This window comes from Chlorocebus sabaeus, chromosome 20 (genome assembly GCF_047675955.1).
Source record: "Chlorocebus sabaeus isolate Y175 chromosome 20, mChlSab1.0.hap1, whole genome shotgun sequence".
In the NCBI taxonomy this organism is placed as follows: Eukaryota; Metazoa; Chordata; class Mammalia; order Primates; family Cercopithecidae; genus Chlorocebus; species Chlorocebus sabaeus.
Window position 1 is genome coordinate 30,371,165 of NC_132923.1, and position 9,213 is coordinate 30,380,377.

Below are 9,213 nucleotides of genomic sequence, written 5' to 3' on the forward strand. Positions count from 1 at the left end.
TTTCCTCTTGTGATTATTAGTGAGAAGCCAGATTCAAAAAATAAGAAAGAATACATTTATTATTCTCCAAACCATTTTATTTCAATTGCACTTCAGTGCTTCCAATCTAATATCAAAATTAAGTACTTCCTTAAAAAGTGACTTCTGAGATTCCATATCTTGATTTATTTTATTTTAATAGATTTATTCAGGAGGAGGTTAAAAAGATACTTTTGTACTTGATTATTTGAGCTCAATTTGTAAATAACAATATCACCAACTTTGCAGAATTACTGTTACTACAGTCGGATCTATACAAACTACTTAGCACAGTGCCTGACCCGTTATGTGTGTCAATCACATGTTAATTACTTTATTCTTACCATTTTTCTAAATGGTGCACAGTCCACTTTTCCACCCTCACTCTTTTGAAGTGTGTTATAATATACTAATATGGCCTTACTGTATCTTGTGATGTATTATGCTATAGCATTATTATAACTAGTAGCTGCCTTCAGGAAAACACTACAGTAGAGTGAATTCACATAGACATAAACTTTCCCTGATTTAGATCCATAAACAGCTCAGATCATTTATTTAGTGCTTTTCTATGTTCCCAATTCCTTATTCTATAAATTTTAACGAAATCGCATTAGAGAGTTTTGCTTCATGAAGTCGAAAGACTTTCTAAAGTAATTATTGCAATAAATTACAAATAAAAGATACTAAAAATAATAAAAAAGTTGAACAAAATGATTACTTGGTGATGAAAATGTTATGGAAAATGAGCACCTTTTGATAAAATATGACATATAATGGAGGTAAAAGGGACTCTACAATGACTTCGTAGTTAAAAGTGACGCGTTTGGACACTTGGATGAACTGAAGGAGCTAATATTACTTCCAGTGTTAATGTTTCTGGTTGTTATTATTTATTCAGTGGAGAAAGTGCTAAACAAGAAAAAAGCTATTTGTACTACTGGTAAACCAGAACTCTCTTTCTCTCCACAATCTTTGAGGAGATTTTTAAATGAGCTCGACTGTATTTACTATTATAAGCTAGAGTAGAAAGATATTGTGATGAAATACAGCCCCTCTGTAAAACCATGCCCCAAACACTTTCGCTCTCAACCAAATGTCTACAGCTACAGCCTTAAAATATCAGGCTTATCTATTACTTGACTACACATTTACAACATATTACCCTCATAAAGCTCAGGGAAATAAAATACATCTTAGCTTTCTAGGGTGCAAACCTTGACACTATCATTAAGACCTCTGAGTTTGCATTTAATGAGTCTTCTGATGTCTGAATTGGGCAGTCCAAGGTTTTTTTGTTAATGACATTTAACCAGAGTATTTTCTTTCTCAATGGGAACACATGGCATAAGTTTCGCTTCTTTTGGTTTTCAGGTAAATATGTATATGTGTGTTCATAAAAGTTGTGGTTTGGCAAGTCTGAGATTTTATTCCATTATCTTTACTTGTTTCTTTTCGAGTTGTTGTTATCGTTACTAAATCTTGAGAAAAGTTTAGCTTTTGCAAATTCCTGCCAAAGTCTGGTGCTGAATGCTATCCAGGTTTAATACATCATTTTATTAACTGCCAACATTAAGAAATAAGGGCTAAAGTACCAGGATTTGACATATTAGATGCTTAGTAGCAGATTTTTCTTAGTATCTGACAGACTTTCTGTGTTTTGGTAGTAAAGATGTCAATATTATTATTATTCCAAATAACTTGGAAAATAGTTAATTTCTAGGTGATATTTTAAATATATTTTTCTACAGAAAAATAATCATTTCAAAATCAATGGCACTATGAGTGAGAAATTACTGAATGCTTCAGGTAACATTTACATTTTAGCAAATGGAGTGTTAGTAATTCATGCTGCAATATCCTTGTGTACTAAATTTGTATTCTACCTATTATGAGTTTTATTGTGCTTCTCCTCAAATTTATATGTTGAAATCTTGACCCCCACTACCTTAGAATGCGATTTTCTTTGGAAACAGGGTCATTGAAGATAATAATTAGTTACTGTGAGGTCATTAGGATGGGCTTTTATTGAGTATGACAGATATCCTTACAAAAAGGGAAAATTCGGGCACAGAGGATCACATACAGGGAGAATGCCATGAAAAATTGAAGACAGAGACTACGGTGATGACTCTACAAGTAAAGGAATGCCAAACATTGCCAGACAACCAGCAGAAGCTAGAGAACAGGCAGGAAACAGATTTTTCTATTCAGCCCTCAGAAAGTATCAACTCTGTTTACTTTCTGATGTTGGCCTTTCAGCCTCCAGGACTTTGAGACAATACACTTCCATTGTTTAAACTACACGATCTGTGGTTTTGAAACACCTCCACAGCACCCTTAGCAAACTAACACATTACCAAACCAGTACACGCTATTGAGGCATAGTAAGTTATTTAAGACGACTATTCTAATTAGCTTGTCATTAACTTTGCCTATTGGGTTATCCTGTTTTACCAGTTTTTAAATTTGTGAATACCACCACTGTTACTTCTCTCTCAGCAACCATCCTTATGTAAGAAGCAAGACTACAGTTGAGTCCAGATACTGGGCTTCAATTTCCAGATTTGTAAACATATTAGCATAAATGATCTCTAAGCTGTCATAGAACTCTCGTGTTCTCTGAATTTATAATTCTAGAAATGGCAACAGACAAAAAAACCTAAAACTCAGAGAAATTGAGCTTGATGAATGACACGTGTCCAAGAAGTACCAGAAGAGGAATTCAATTTAAATCTTGTCATTCCAGGGTTTTTCAGTTTGCCACTGTGCTCCTAACGTGGTGGTTTGTTACACAAACATTGACCAATTATATTATGACTATAGAATTGTCATAATATAATTGGTATAATAAAACACGGGTCTAAATTAAAGCCTAGCCAAGTGGGTTCATTATACTGATTGTCAAGAAAGTGATTGTTAACATGCTTTTTAAGTTAAAAGATAGCTGTTTCCAAATACACTGTAATTGTAGACTCCATTATAAATGTTGCTGTGTAATGGATGCCCTTGAAGGAAAAGAGTTGCTCAAGCAAAGCCAGCTGAAAATCAGCAAACTGTACTTAAGGATTACATCTATGGCTGTAAATAGATTTTTAGAGTTCACATTTTATTTCTGTGTTTTTATAGCAATCAATAAGAAGCCATCTATAGCATTTAGGTGTTCCCATGCTGATTGTTGCTACAGCTACTGAATCACTGCTAGGAAATTCACTGTGTTAACAAGTTATATTGGCTAGCTAAACACATCACTTGAATAAAATAGAAAATAACAGTAGAGGATCAATGTGAACTAAAATTATAAATGTCTACTTTCTGGGGTATATATGTGAGCATAAGGAAGTTGCCTAAATTTTCTCTTAAGAATTGAAACTCTCCATGCTATTAATATTAAATAATATGTCATAAATATACATTAATTCCAAATTTGGTCATTGTCATATATTCTGCAGGAACTAAAACTGAATTATTGCAAAGATTACATTGAAATTTTGATTTTTTGTGTATTTGATACTGGTGTCTAGTGGTGCTACAATCATCTTTCCACACATCACTCTAAGTAAGTGAAAGCCTATGAAAATTTACTGTTCCACTCCCTAAGTACCAAGAAATTTGACTTCATTGGGGCAAATTATATTTTATATATGACCCTCCAAATTAAATCTGAGAACTCTGGACAAAAATGTCTTAGAGATTACAATTTTCTTGGCACTAGAATTTTAGAAAGTATTCTCTAAGATGGGTAGAATATAAACTACAAAGGAATTTATATTTCAAACCAATACCTTGGAACCATGTACAAGCAGTCTTATTTTGCTTTTTATTTTTTCCCATTATGGGCCACTGAGTAAACCTAAGTGACAGAAAAGCTGCCACTGGATTAACATTTAGTTTGGAATGGTCTTTAAAGGATGTTTCCAGGGATGAAAGTTACAGTATGATTAATCTGGTAAAAGTAAAAAATAATTGTGACACACTTTGAAAGTCTGAACAAGACCATCACAAAATAGAGATATATTAGATCATTGATTTAAAAATTATCAAGAAAAATCAAAGTGACTAAGAAAAATTAAAGCCAATAATATCTAAATTTTATCTAAATTAAATTAGACAAAAATCTAATAGTTCAGGTGTTTGCATGCTTATTTTGAAAAGTTCATCTGAAAAATTTCTAAAACATTAATATATTCAGAGATTTTAAAAATGAATTGGATGATATAAAGCAGACCTTTTCCTTTATGTTTATTACCAGTATATTACTTATTTGGTGTAAGAGGTTCTATTGCCTGTGGAGAATAATGAAGTGGGGCTACATAATTGCATTTTTTAAAAGGCATATAGCAGTAAGGTAGATATAATAAATTCATGTGTTTATTCAAATACATAGAGATTTATGGCAGTTGTAAAAAGTAAAATAATTAAGTTATTAGAAAAAACACTATAATTTAATAATTTTCTGGTTCTAGAAACATTTTCTTTTTTTTCATTTTGGGTTTGTAAAATAGAGGTAATCTGTGTAATTAAGTATGAAATGTACTTCAATATTTTAAAATTAAGGAAAAAATAAATAATCAAATTTATATAAAGAACAAAGGAAGGTCATTAAAATATCTCTACAAATGATTTTATGTTCTTCTATTAATTGTAGTATTTACAAACTTATTTTTTATTTGAATTACCTATATTTAAATTATGAACAAAAATCCATCACTACTTAATATACGATCATATTAAATTATTCAGTGACTTGCTAATGTGATTTATTTTGTAATAGTCTTAACTTTCTCAGGTTATTTTGGGTATCTTTGTATAGAGATTTAAGGAAAACTGGACCAAAGGAAAGTAGCTATAAAAAATGTAGAATTATAAATGTATTTTTATGTTTAGAATATTATATAATGATATTGTATAAATTATGTATTCCTTGGTAATTTTTAGGAGAATATCTAAGCTGAATTTTGATGCATTTTTTTAAGATTGGTTATCAGGTTCTTTATTCGAAATTCATTATGGGTTTTGAATGTCTTTCAAGAGACTTCAAAAAAATGTTTCATCAGCAATATCAATGCTTCTTAGAATAATGTTTAATTATTAATTTCATAAGATTTCCATCTTGATTTATTTTGCTGTCCTAGTAAAATAAAAAAGAAGGTGCAATAACACTGCAGAGAAAATGGATCCAGTAGATTAAAAAATAAACAAGCCAGGCCAGCATTTAAAATATGTTAATGTTTAGGGAAGACTGAACTGTCGCCTGCATCAGTGTTTTCAAATCAAATCCTGAAGTGAAAAACTCTTTTATTTTGGCAGTTGCAAAATTATGCTATAAATTATTATCATTAAAAATATTTTTTAACCTTTCAGTCTGGCATGTAACTTTAGAGGTCACCACTCTATCCTAACAAGTTAGATTTGTCAGAGAAGTGAGATTTCAGGGCAAATTGCTGACCCTAAAACTGAAAAGACAAATAGGTGGATATAGAGAATCACTATTTACCAGATCAAAAGCTCATGGGCAGAAACCTTCAAGGATCCAGTATTGGGGTAGCAAAACATAACCTGTCATTTATGAAGTGCTGGAGGCGCAGTGTAGATGAGTCTGAGTTTAAAACCAAGGGGACCAGTCACTGGGAGGATACCCACACTTTTGTGAGTGTTATCTCTGGGGACCAGATCTAGTTTATCTCTGGGGACCAGATCTAGTTTCACAGAGAGTGTCTGAGAAAAAAAAAACAAAAACAAAAACAAAAAACCTTCATACTTCTGGAAGGAAGAGAAGAAGGAACAATTTTAAAATACAAACCACAGCATTCTGTTTTTCTTAATAAGGCTTGCCCTCAGAATAAACTATTTTGTCAGAAACTGACTTTCTGTGGTTTTATCAGAGCCAACCAGATGGGAAAAGAGAAATATTCAACTGTAACCCCCTATAGCCATCCTCTCTCACCTAATGGAGGTGTAGGGACAGAGAAGCACTGGTGAAGTCCACGGCCCAGGGTCACCGGCTCACCAAAAGAAAGACTGAGACATAATCACAGGACTATAGACGCTTCCCTCCACACACGCCTTACCATTACTTTAAAAGGCCAATTTAGTGAAGTTCCTTTTACCAAATACATTTGAGCACCTTTTAATAAGAAATTACAAGGCATACAACAGGCAAAAAACACAGTTTGAAGATACTGAACAAGCATTAGAGCCAAACATGGCAGGGATGTTGGAAATATTAGATGGGCCATTTAAACAACTATAACTAATACGCTAAGGACTTACATGGGAAAAGTAGACAACATGCAATAAATGGCTAAGGTATGCAAAGAGATGGAAATTCTAAGAGTGACTTAAAATGCTAGAGTTCAAAAACACTGTGACCAAAATGAAGAATCAACTTGATGAGCTCATTAATAGATAAGACACAGCTGAGACAGAAAATCTCTGAGTTTAAGAATATAACAGACAGAAACTGCCAAAACTGAAAAAGCAAAGAGAAACAACAGCAAAAAAATGAGCAGAATATACAAGAACTATGGGACAACCAAAAAGTTGTAACATATGGATAATGGGAATACAAGAAAAAGCAGAAGGAGAGAAAGGAACAGCAGAAATGTTTAAAGCAATAATAACTATTTCCCACAAATTAATGCCTGACATTAAACAAAAGATCCAGGAAGCTCAGAGAATATACAGTAGGGTAAATGCCAAGAAAACTACCCATAGGTATATCATATTTAAACTGCAAAATATTAAAGATAAAAACAAATTACTAAAAGATGCCAGAGGAAAAAATCAATAGAGAAGTAAAAGATAAATTGCACATCTGACTTCTTTTCAGAAATCATACAAGCAGCAAGAGGGTGGAGTAAAATATTTAAAGTATTGAAAGAAAAATAAAATGTTAACCTGGAATTCTGTGCCCTGAATAATCATCATTCAAAAATGAGATAGAAGTAGATTTTCTCAGACAACAACTGAGAGAGTTTATTTCTAGTAGACCTGTCTCCTAGAAATGTTAAAATCGATATTTCATAGAGAAGAAAAATAATAATATAGGTCAAAATAGACCTACAAAAAATGAAAACCATCAGATAATGAATAAGAGAAAGTAAAATAAAAATTTAATTTTTCGTATTCTTTTTGTTCTGAAAGATAACATTTTGTTCCAAATAATAAGAGTAACAATGTACTTGTGTATGCTTAGTGTGTGTTTATATATACATATATAAAATTCTATATGTGTATGTGTAAGTGAAATAAATGATATCAGTAATAAAAAAGACAGATGAGAAAAATTAGAAATATTTTGTTATTATAAAGTTGTTATATCCATAAAGTGATAACAATGTTATTGAGAGGTAGACATGCATTAGATAACCATTCAAAGAGGAAAAAAAAAAAGGTATTGATATCTTAAGAAAGGGGAGAAAATTGAATTATATAAAATGTACCATTAAAACTACAAAAGGCAGAAAAAGTGTGGAAGCCAAAATTAGGAACAAAGAACAAGGGCAGCAAATGTAAAAGAATAACATATGGTAGATACTCATCTACAACAATAATTGCTTTCGATGTTGTTGGCCTAAATACAAATGCTAAAAGACAGAGATTATCAGAGTGAATCAAAACCAAAACCCAATAACAGAGAAGTAAAAGATAAATTGCACATCTGACCTCTTTTCAGAAATCATACAAGCCACAAGAGGGTGGAGTAAAATGTTTACAAGGCATCCATTTTAAATATAATGACATTTATATATTAAAAACAATGGAATCGAAAAAGATATATATGCTAATGTTAAAAAAAAGAAACAGGTTTAGCTATATTAATTTCAGGCAGAGTGTACTTCAGAACATGGAAAGTTACCAAGGATAAAGAACACAGTACATAATGACACACAGATCAACACTCTAGAAGATATATCAATCTTTAATGTGTATGGAACTAACAACCAGAATATCAAAATACATGAAGCAAAGAATGATTGAAATAAATGCAAGGAGAAATAGATGAATTCACTGTTATTGTTGCAGATTTCAACATCCCTTTATCAGAAATAGACAGCTTCATCAGCCAGATAATCAGTAAAGACGCAATTAAACTCAGCAACACCAGCCATAAACTGGATATAATTGACATCTATAGGCTATTTTATCCAACAACAGCATATTGTACATTTTTTTTAAGCTGAAGGTAAAATTTACAAAGATAGACTACATTCAGGGCCATAAAACATACCTTAACCAATTCAAAATAATTGAAATCATAAAATATCAGTTATTAGTCCACAGTAGAATAAAACTAGAAATCAATGACAGAAAAATAGCTAGAAAATCCCCAAATACTTTGAGAGTAAACAAAATATTTGTAAATATCACATGGGTCAAAGAAGAAATCTCAAGAAAATTTTAAAATATTTTGAGCTAAATTAAAATGGAAATACAATTTTTCAAAGCTTGTGGGATGTAGCAAAGGCAATGCTTAGAGGGACTTATAGCACTGAATGCATACACTGGAAAAAAGAAAAATCAAGAATTAATAAACTAAGCTTCTACCTTAAGATACTAGATAAAGAAGATCAAATTAAATCCAAAGCAAGCAGAAGAAAATACATAATAAAGATTACAGCAGAAATTAACAAAATTGAAATCAGTACAGAAAATAACAAAACCAAAAAGTGATTCTTAGGAAAGGTCAATAAAATAGATAACCTCTAGCTAGGCTAACTAAGAAAAAAAAAAAAGAAGAAGATATAAATTACTAGTATCAGAAATTAAAAAGGAGTCATCATTACCTCTTCCATGGATATTCAAAGTATAATAAAGGAATATTATGAACAAGTCTATGACTACACATTTGATATCCTAAATAAGATTGGCCAAAACTCACAAGAAGAAATAGACAATCTGAATAGAATAGACATATACCTATTAAAGAAATTGTATCAACAATGTTCCAAAATAGAAAAAAAAAAAAAAAAGCTAGCCTAGAGGGGTTCACTGGTGAATTTTACTCAACATTGAAGGAAAAAATTGTGCCAATTCTCCATAATCTCTTTCAGACAATAAAAGCAGAGAGAATACTTTCTAGCACATATAAGAGGCTACTATTACCTTAACATCACCACCAGACAAAGACATTACCAGAAAAGACAACTACACACCAATATTGCTCATGAGCTTAGATTTAAAAATCGCCAA